Genomic DNA, 12,071 nt, shown 5'->3' on the forward strand with positions numbered 1-12,071 from the left:
CTACAAGCTGGTCCTATTGAAGACTCACTGTAACATGTAATTATCTTGTATATAAAAGAATACTTATCTAATTTACAATCCATATAACACCAAAGAATATTCATTTCCTAAAGTTTTGTGAAAAATGACTGCACCCTGTATGGATATGTTCACACATGGTTATACATCTGTCATGGATGTTATATTCATTACGCAAACTTCATTGGTATCCTGTAATATAAAACATGTGATGAGGATTCAATAAGTAAGAAGCATAGTATAAGACGTCAAGAAAAATGAGTCCAGCGATAGGCTTCATCATGAAGTGTTGCGTGAGTGAGGTTCTGTTGTGGTGGGATGGGTCATATGTTAGCTGGGAGTCGGCTAACAGATATCCAGCTTGGCATTAGACGATAAGATTACGAGGATTTTCAAATCACCACCTTGACTAACTTTGAAATAATCTAACGAAAATACCCAACACCATCATACTCGACCTACTCACAATTATGAATAGTAAATGGGAAAATGGCACAGTCCATTATCTGGCCAGCCGACATTTTGTCATCCATACCAGTTCACCAGTTCACTGAAGATGCCTGACGGGATTATAATATGTAATCTCATTATACCAGCATATCATTACGATCATCAGACAAGCTCGTATAAATCACGTTACTTAACACACAGCAGCAAACATTTTCATGTTCTGGGTATAGCCGAAAACCAAGAAGGACCACAGGTCGTCTTCATGACACAATGGACAGGATGCAGTCACTTATTACCTTATCCAGACCAAACCACCACCACAATACGGTATCTACATTACCATAATAAATATTGCCTACTGACCACAGCATATGGGTGGACCTGTGTGGTGCTGACCCCACCCCTTCTCCTGACATCATCACAACATCTCACTATGCACACCGCCCGCCCTACAGCCAACACCATACTGTTGTTACACGTTGTTAACTGCGACACATTACATGTAACAGTTGGTGTGCTGCAAAATGGTATTCTTTTATCATATTCATCATACTTAAAAAGGTTTAACAACTTCCTGGGTAATTATTTTAATAAAATGGTTAACTATTCAAATGTATTCTTCAGCTGCGAGTAACGTCCCAATTTGCGATCAACATCACTCAGCATTTCTGCTTATTCCTCCTTACTTCTATATTTGCTTCATGAAGTATTGCATTGTATGTAGGTGTCAGCTATCACCGTACTCCTCTCTCATCACGCTTCCCTCCTTACCTTGTCACCCCCTCATACGCCGGCCCCAGTCGTCTCCCGCTCCCCAAAACCCCTCACATCAGGTCACTAATGAAAGTTCCGAGATAGTGAACCGATACTCCCAGAGTTCACAGCTCACGAAAATAGGGTATTGACAACGCTGACTGTCCTGGTTGAAAGTGGAGGCGGCTGTATCTCTGCCCACAGTGCCAAATGCCATCACCAAAAATCACTGCTCCATCAGATGCGCCAACTGCACTCACAGGTACCAACTACACTGCACATCACTGTCATCCATAATGGACCGCTCAGTCAATGACTCCCAGAAACCCCTCATCCCCAGCACAAACCCCCAACAAACAATAGCAAAAGACACTTACTCTTCACAAACAGGCCACACTACTCTACAGAACTCCAACGACAAGGAAGACATCCATCGACTCAACACCAATAGCTATAAGCCCGCAGAAATACTCAACCAACACCGAGAACACAACATCCACATAGACCTCATTCAAGAGACCGGACTCTCATCCAAATCCTCCCTCCTTTCTTCAAGTACTCAACAGCAGGAGAAAAGGCAAGGACACTCATTACACCGTTCAGTGCCACTGACACTAAAAGAAAAAGGAATAAAGCTCACAGACAATGACAACACCCAAGAAATACTTTCCACTATCATTTACAACAGAGCACTGTGTAAAAGATCCTTTTTTCCTGGGTAATAAGTGTTAATTTCTACTTTATCATGTCTAAAAAGCATAGAAAATGGCTATTATTCCCTTGAAACTTTGCTTTTGTGATAGTTATTCCCTTGAAACTTTGCTTTTGTGATAGGACGAAGATATTTTGAAATTTACATATTTACATATTACATGTATGTGAGAAATACTTAGAAAAGCAAATGGATTTGTATGTAGCATTTATGGATCTGGAGAAGGCATATGATAGAGTTGATAGAGATGCTCTGTGGAAGGTATTAAGAATATATGGTGTGGGAGGCAAGTTGTTAGAAGCAGTGAAAAGTTTTTATCGAGGATGTAAGGCATGTGTACGTGTAGGAAGAGAGGAAAGTGATTGGTTCTCAGTGAATGTAGGTTTGCGGCAGGGGTGTGTGATGTCTCCATGGTTGTTTAATTTGTTTATGGATGGGGTTGTTAGGGAGGTAAATGCAAGAGTCTTGGAAAGAGGGGCAAGTATGAAGTCTGTTGGGGATGAGAGAGCTTGGGAAGTGAGTCAGTTGTTGTTCGCTGATGATACAGCGCTGGTGGCGGATTCATGTGAGAAACTGCAGAAGCTGGTGACGGAGTTTGGTAAAGTGTGTGGAAGAAGAAAGTTAAGAGTAAATGTGAATAAGAGCAAGGTTATTAGGTACAGTAGGGTTGAGGGTCAAGTCAATTGGGAGGTGAGTTTGAATGGAGAAAAACTGGAGGAAGTGAAGTGTTTTAGATATCTGGGAGTGGATCTGTCAGCGGATGGAACCATGGAAGCGGAAGTGGATCATAGGGTGGGGGAGGGGGCAAAAATTTTGGGAGCCTTGAAAAATGTGTGGAAGTCGAGAACATTATCCCGGAAAGCAAAAATGGGTATGTTTGAAGGAATAGTGGTTCCAACAATGTTGTATGGTTGCGAGGCGTGGGCTATGGATAGAGTTGTGCGCAGGAGGATGGATGTGCTGGAAATGAGATGTTTGAGGACAATGTGTGGTGTGAGGTGGTTTGATCGAGTAAGTAACGTAAGGGTAAGACAGATGTGTGGAAATAAAAAGAGCGTGGTTGAGAGAGCAGAAGAGGGTGTTTTGAAGTGGTTTGGGCACATGGAGAGAATGAGTGAGGAAAGATTGACCAAGAGGATATATGTGTCGGAGGTGGAGGGAACGAGGAGAAGAGGGAGACCAAATTGGAGGTGGAAAGATGGAGTGAAAAGGATTTTGTGTGATCGGGGCCTGAACATGCAGGAGGGTGAAAGGAGGGCAAGGAATAGAGTGAATTGGAGCGATGTGGTATACAGGGGTTGACGTGCTGTCAGTGGATTGAATCAAGGCATGTGAAGCGTCCGGGGTAAACCATGGAAAGCTGTGTAGGTATGTATATTTGCGTGTGTGGACGTATGTATGTACATGTGTATGGGGGGGGTTGGGCCATTTCTTTCGTCTGTTTCCTTGCGCTACCTCGCAAACGCGGGAGACAGCGACGAGGTATAAAAAAAAAAAAAAAAACATTTTTCCGAATATTCCAGATAGATTCGGTGCAGAGTAGCTGATATAGAACTTTCTAGAAGTTTCCAGTAACATAAATAGTAGTCAGAGGGGGAGGGAGACGATGTCGATCCAGATTACACTTTCAGAGTTCCAGCTAAGGAGAGAAACCCATACTATCCCGATCAAAAAGACCTCAACGACTCAAATCAGAAATCTTGGGCTCACAAAGTCCAATGCTGAGCTTCTGACGTCTCAGCTCAAGCAGTGGAACTTGCTAGATGAAACTGTACAAATCGCAGATCAGAAGAATCGTCATCTATGTTTTTCCAGCTTCTTCGATGGGCTCTGCTTCTGCCACAACGTAACCAATCTCTTCGAGGTAATCGGAATCGCCTGTAACCCGAACGAGTGGCGCCTCTTTACTGACAGCTCATCCAGGACCCTCAAAGCCGTGCTGCTCCAAAACGGGAACAAGTACCCGTCTCTTCCCCTGGCTCACTCAGTGCACCTCAAAGAAAAAGGCGAGTGTCAACACCTTGCCAGATGCCTTGAAGTATGATGAGTAAAGCCAGGTCATCGGCGACTTCAAAATGACATTCCTGATGGGTCTCCAAGGCGGCTTTACCAAGTACCCCTGTTATCTTTGCCTTTAGGACAGAAGGGACACCGCGGCGCACTACCAAAGGCGGGACTGGCTACAGTGGACCGAATTCTCTGTGAGGATGAACAACGGTCAAGTGGGAGCCTCTGGTGGACCCCCAGAGTGTTGATGCCACCACTCCACCTAAGATTAGGCCTTATGAAACAATTTGTCACAGCTCTACATCAGGAGTCTGCAGCCTTCAAGTACCTTCAAGCTGTTTGAGGCAAAGGTCAAAGCCGGTGTCTTCGTCGGACCACAGATAAAGAAGATCCTGGAGTGTTAGAATTTCCCCAAGAAGCTCGCTAAGAAGGAGAAAGCAGCTCGATGCAGCTTTGTCGCAGTGGTTCGGGGCTTCCTGGGCAATCATAAGGCCGAAAAGTATGTGGAGGTGATTGAGACTAAGGTGAAGAACTACGGCAAAATAGGCTGCAGGATGTCCCTCAAAGTCCATATCCTTGACGCTCATCTTGACAAATTCAAGAACATGGGAGCACATTCGGAGGAACAAGGCGAGCTCTTCCACCGGGACGTACTGGACTTTGAATGCAGCTACCAAGGAACATATAACAAGAACATGATGGATTATATTTGGGGTCCGATTCATGAAAGTGGTTTACATTACAATCGCAAATCTCGAATAACTACTCGCTTCTAAATCTTTTGTGATCACTTTCGTATATCATTAGTGTAATACATGTTACTTTTGATTCATGGGTTGTTTTTCTATGTGAACAAAAATATGCAAACTCGCCCGTTGTCCAATTGAAAATAGGACAATTTCAAAATATTACTGTCCTGGTCACAAAAGCAAAGTTTGAAGGGAATAATTGCCCTTTTCTCTACTTTTTACGCATAAGCTATTAGGAATTAACACTTACTAGCCAGCAAAAAAATTTTTAGTGTAGTCAGCACCTTTATACCTCCCCTTCCCATATATACTCCCCTTCTCCAGATATACTCTCCAGCTGCATATCTGTGTGTGTGTGTGTGTGTGTGTGTGTGTGTGTGTGTGTGTGTGTGTGTGTGTGTGTCAAAAACATGATACTTTCGCATTTGAAATTTCATTAAATGTCATATATATATATATATATTTATTTTATATTATTTTTATTATACTTTGTCGCTGTCTCCCGCGTTTGCGAGGTAGCGCAAGGAAACAGACGAAAGAAATGGCCCAACCCCCCCCTCCATACACATGTATATACATACGTCCACACACGCAAATATACATACCTACACAGCTTTCCATGGTTTACCCCAGACGCTTCACATGCCCTGATTCAATCCACTGACAGCACGTCAACCCCGGTATACCACATCGCTCCAATTCACTCTATTCCTTGCCCTCCTTTCACCCTCCTGCATGTTCAGGCCCCGATCACACAAAATCTTTTTCACTCCATCTTTCCACCTCCAATTTGGTCTCCCTCTTCTCCTCGTTCCCTCCACCTCCGACACATATATCCTCTTGGTCAATCTTTCCTCACTCATTCTCTCCATGTGCCCAAACCATTTCAAAACACCCTCTTCTGCTCTCTCAACCACGCTCTTTTTATTTCCACACATCTCTCTTACCCTTACGTTACTTACTCGATCAAACCACCTCACACCACACATTGTCCTCAAACATCTCATTTCCAGCACATCCATCCTCCTGCGCACAACTCTATCCATAGCCCACGCCTCGCAACCATACAACATTGTTGGAACCACTATTCCTTCAAACATACCCATTTTTGCTTTCCGAGATAATGTTCTCGACTTCCACACATTCTTCAAGGCTCCCAAAATTTTCGCCCCCTCCCCCACCCTATGATCCACTTCCGCTTCCATGGTTCCATCCGCTGCCAGATCCACTCCCAGATATCTAAAACACTTTACTTCCTCCAGTTTTCTCCATTCAAACTCACCTCCCAATTGACTTGACCCTCAACCCTACTGTACCTAATAACCTTGCTCTTATTCACATTTACTCTTAACTTTCTTCTTTCACACACTTTACCAAACTCAGTCACCAGCTTCTGCAGTTTCTCACATGAATCAGCCACCAGCGCTGTATCATCAGCGAACAACAACTGACTCACTTCCCAAGCTCTCTCATCCCCAACAGACTTCATACTTGCCCCTCTTTCCAAAACTCTTGCATTTACCTCCCTAACAACCCCATCCATAAACAAATTAAACAACCATGGAGACATCACACACCCCTGCCGCAAACCTACATTCACTGAGAACCAATCACTTTCCTCTCTTCCTACACGTACACATGCCTTACATCCTCGATAAAAACTTTTCACTGCTTCTAACAACTTGCCTCCCACACCATATATTCTTAATACCTTCCACAGAGCATCTCTATCAACTCTATCATATGCCTTCTCCAGATCCATAAATGCTACATACAAATCCATTTGCTTTTCTAGGTATTTCTCACATACATTCTTCAAAGCAAACACCTGATCCACACATCCTCTACCACTTCTGAAACCACACTGCTCTTCCCCAATCTGATGCTCTGTACATGCCTTCACCCTCTCAATCAATACCCTCCCATATAATTTACCAGGAATACTCAACAAACTTATACCTCTGTAAGTTGAGCACTCACTCTTATCCCCTTTGCCTTTGTACAATGGCACTATGCACGCATTCCGCCAATCCTCAGGCACCTCACCATGAGTCATACATACATTAAATAACCTTACCAACCAGTCAATAATACAGTCACCCCCTTTTTTAATAAATTCCACTGCAATACCATCCAAACCTGCTGCCTTGCCGGCTTTCATCTTCCGCAAAGCTTTTGCTACCTCTTATCTATTTACCAAATCATTTTCCCTAACCCTCTCACTTTGCACACCACCTCAACCAAAACACCCTATATCTGCCACTCTATCATCAAACACATTCAACAAACCTTCAAAATACTCACTCCATCTCCTTCTCTCATCACCACTACTTCTTATCACCTCCCCATTTGCGCCCTTCACTGAAGTTCCCATTTGCTCCCTTGTCTTACGCACTTTATTTACCTCCTTCCAGAACATCTTTTTATTCTCCCTAAAATTTAATGATACTCTCTCACCCCAACTCTCATTTGCCCTCTTTTTCACCTCTTGCACCTTTCTCTTGACCTCCTGTCTCTTTCTTTTATACATCTCCCACTCAATTGCATTTTTTCCCTGCAAAAATCGTCCAAATGCCTCTCTCTTCTCTTTCACTAATACTCTTACTTCTCATCCCACCACTCACTACCCTTTCTAATCAACCCACCTCCCACTCTTCTCATGCCACAAGCATCTTTTGCGCAATCCATCACTGATTCCCTAAATACATCCCATTCCTCCCCCACTCCCCTTACTTCCATTGATCTCACCTTTTTCCATTCTGTACTCAGTCTCTCCTGGTACTTCCTCACACAAGTCTCCTTCCCAAACTCACTTACTCTAACCACCCTCTTCACCCCCAACATTCACTCTTCTTTTCTGAAAACCCATACAAATCTTCACCTTAGCCTCCACAAGATAATGATCAGACATCCCTCCAGTTGCACCTCTCAGCACATTAACATCCAAAAGTCTCTCTTTGGCGCGCCTGTCAATTAACACGTAATCCAATAACGCTCTCTGGCCATCTCTCCTACTTACATACGTATACTTATGTATATCTCGCTTTTTAAACCAGGTATTCCCAATCACCTGTCCTTTTTCAGCACAGAAATCTACAAGCTCTTCACCATTTCCATTTACAACACTGAACACCCCATGTATACCAATTATTCCCTCAACTGCCACATTACTCACCTTTGCATTCAAATCACCCATCACTATAACCCGGTCTCGTGCATCAAAACCACTAACACACTCATTCAGCTGCTCCCAAAACACTTGCCTCTCATGATCTTTCTTCTCATGCCCAGGTGCATATGCACCAATAATCACCCATCTCTCTCCATCAACTTTCAGTTTTACCCATATTAATCGAGAATTTACTTTCTTACATTCTATCACATACTCCCACAACTCCTGTTTCAGGAGTACTGCTACTCCTTCCCTTGCTCTTGTCCTCTCACTAACCCCTGACTTTACTCCCAAGACATTCCCAAACCACTCTTCCCCTTTACCCTTGAGCTTCGTTTCACTCAGAGCCAAAACATCCAGGTTCCTTTCCTCAAACATACTACCTATCTCTCCTTTTTTCACATCTTGGTTACATCCACACACATTTAGACACCCCAGTCTGAGCCTTGGAGGAGGATGAGCACTCCCCGCGTGACTCCTTCTTCTGTTTCTCATTTTAGAAAGTTAATATATATATATATATATATATATATATATATATATATATATATATATATATATATATATATTATATATATATATATATATATCGCATATGAACGTGCACTACCATACAAACCTCCAACAGCCAGAATCGAACCCGGGACCCCTGCGCAAGAGGCGGGGACGCCACTGCTAAGCAATGATCACCCCCAAAGGGGAAATGATTATTCGAGTTCTATGTAATCGAATACCCTTCGTCTCAAGTGGGTAAGCAACGCGGTCTTCACTGGTCATCTCCCATAGGCTCACATAACCAGCAGATTGCATTTTATAGAACCTAACTGTACGACACGGAGGTATGTATATACGTATATAGTTCATATGAACGAGCACTACCAACCATATAACATACAAGCCTCCACCAGCCAGGATCGAACCCGGAACCCCTGCATATGAGGCGAGGACACTTCCGCTGGGCTATGCTCACCCTTAAAAGGGAAATGACTGTTCGAGGACTATGAAATCGAATACCCTTCGTCTTACGTAGGTGAGCAACGGGGCCTCCACTTATCTACCATAGGCTCAAACAGCAGATTGCATTTTTCAGAACCTAACTGTACAACACAGACGTATATATACAAGTATATAGTGCATATGAAGGCGCACTACCATATAACATAAAAACCTCCAACAGCCAGGATCGAACCCGGGATCCCTGCGTAAGAGTCGGGGACGATACCGCTAGGCTATGATCAGTCCTACATAAAATAATGACTATTCGAGTACTACGTAATCGAATACCCTGCGTCTCACGTTGGTGAGCAACGGGGTCTCCACTGGTCATCTCCCATGGGCTCACACAGCCAGCAGGTGGCATTTTACAGAACCCAACTGTACAACACAAACGTGTTCATAGCACCAGTCACTTAAATCAGTTAACCCTTTCCTTTGGCTCCTCTCCGTTACACAATTTACTTCAGAGGCCACTGAACCTCCTTGTTTAAATACAAGCGACTATCATACGTCAATCAATTAGTAAGTACTCAAACTCCACTCCTGCGGTTGTAATTGGCACTATCCTCACACCATCAATAGTGCTGCACTTATAGCTTAAAATAACCACCTCACTGGAGAATGTTAAGTTGCCTTAGGATACCTAAACCAGGTCTGGCGCAAAACTCTTCACACCCTGGACGCCTTAGTGAATTTTACTGCCCTTGGCTGCACGTATTCAGTAATAGGACCAGGTTTCTGGCACCAGCCAAACAGTCCAACATCCACGAAATTAAGGACGCTCCACACCACCCGTTACTCAGCACCATAACATGCCCAAGATTCCTGCAATTTTCGATATACTCCAATTACTGTTACGGCCCACACATTCCCCATACTATCTTTAGGGTTTCACCGACAACACCCCACGTCCCCATCCCCTATCACGATCACATACCTGCTCATTTGTTGATTTTGTCTCTAATCCTAAGTCAACAGCACACCTGTCGTTTAAAAATGGCCGGCTTCTGTTCCTCCACCAGCGCCATCTACACCAATGCACGCCAAATTTGAATCACTCAATCGCGCTCATATATATATATATATATATATATATATATATATATATATATATATATATATATATATATATATATATATATTAGTAAGAAGCGGTTGCTAAAGTGATCTCTAAGATGCATAACGTCAGAGATTTTACTTAACAAAATTTATGTAATCAAAATAGTTTCACCGATGTGAAGTTAGAATTCTAACCTAAACCATTCTAGTATAGGTTTTGTGATTCACTCTATTTATCTACCTCAGACAATCATTACCTTAATCATCTCTGTTTATGTCCAAATGCATCAAGTAATTCAACGCAAAACCCAAATAACTTTGACCTTCAAGTTTTTGTTCATTGCATTATATAGGCTATTAGCTACTCACAGGAAACTGCAAATTCAGGTGTAAAAAAAACAAAACTTAGAACTGTTTATACCGCTTTTGCCAAAATTAAATCCGTCCTCGTAAACTGTTACACCGGAATAGGCATTTTTTTTCATAACATCACGAGGAAAAATTGGAGTGCAAAATTCAAATGGACTTTTGCATTGAATTACCATGTACGAACACAAAACTAGGGTGAACGTCAAATTTGACTACTTCAAAGCTGAATTTCCCATATGAAATCTGACAGTCACCTTGACTTCATAATCCTAGTCAACAAACGCCTACTTAATATGTTTTCTGCGATGAAAACAGCCAAATCATCATCAGCCACACCACGGAAACTCACACTCGAGCGGGCAACTTCGATTATGGACGAAACATAAGGTATCTTTCCTAATCATTACAATCATTATCATAAGTGGTGGTGCTAATATCATTATGATTCTTCAAAATCATGGATGTTGTCATAATCTTTACTACCAGTATCGATGTTACTGAACTTTATATTAGGTGTATAAAGCGAAGTTAATGTCCCTTGACGTATCAAACCGTGGCATTATGCTGTACTTTGAAGATATCCAATCACACGTTCTTAAGCTTAACTTAAGCTGCTCATTTGCAGCAACCGAGTTCCTATACTTGAGCACCGAGCTCTACAATACTCATGACACTGTACTCCAGTATCTGGAATCGGCTTCAGGAGTCACTCGGAGCAAATATGTTGACCTGCCTCTGTTAAGCTCCTGCACAACCACCTTGGTTAAAGTCTGCAGGTAACAGTCTCATGTTGGTGCTAACTAAACAAAGTTGTACAAGAGCCGTGCTGCTAGTACCTGCCAGTTACCGGTGTCGTAGCTCAAACTCTAGAAATGCTACGCGCCCTCACCACACCTGATATCCTCATCTACCTGAATTCTACAGTTGCATACATGCCGACCTATGCCAGCAACGGTACACAAACACACAACCTACCTGTGCCAGTAACGGCACACTGGAGAACACACACCTGACCTGTGTCAGTAACGATACACTCGAGAACGCACACCCGACCTATGCCAGTAACAGTGTACCAAAGAACACACACCTGACGTGCCTGAAACGTCACGCTTGACAGCTGGCCGTCATTAACAAGACCCCATGCCAAGCCGAGTTCGCGAATCTTTAGACACAACCTATATCCACAAAGTGAACGGGCCTGTACACATTATCAATAAACATATGGTACACAAAACACCGTGCAAAATATACTACAACTGGTAATACCATGCAAAATATACTACGACTGGTACTATTCGTAGGGTGAATGTTTAATAATGTAACATTTATCATCACAGTGTCTGGGGCTGAGGCGACCTTCCAATAGCTGGAAACTGTCAGTGCGGTGTATACAGAGAATCAGTGTTTGAGCGTATTCTCTCAACTTCAAACTATAGTTTGAATTTAAACAAACATGAAATGTGACTGAACAATGACACTCGCCATACATACTCAGAACGGCTAAACTGCTCTATTTCCTGTTATCAAGTCTGCTGACAAAGAGCTGGACAAAGTCGCCCATTATTTGTTTTACCTTCTGTTAATGGATCTCAGTAACAGAAGCGGCAGACAACTTATACTCACACATGGAATTTCGCAGATAATTCTTTATTCGCCTCAGCTTCAAGAAATTTCTCTCTAAAGGCAAACAAAAAGTTCAGGAATGCATCCTTGTATAGTAGCAGCTACAGCAGCCCGCGTCAAATGATATGGTGGCAGTGCACTTCCGGTAACCTCATGGGCAGTA

Source organism: Panulirus ornatus, chromosome 4 (genome assembly GCF_036320965.1).
Source record: "Panulirus ornatus isolate Po-2019 chromosome 4, ASM3632096v1, whole genome shotgun sequence".
Taxonomy (NCBI): Eukaryota; Metazoa; Arthropoda; class Malacostraca; order Decapoda; family Palinuridae; genus Panulirus; species Panulirus ornatus.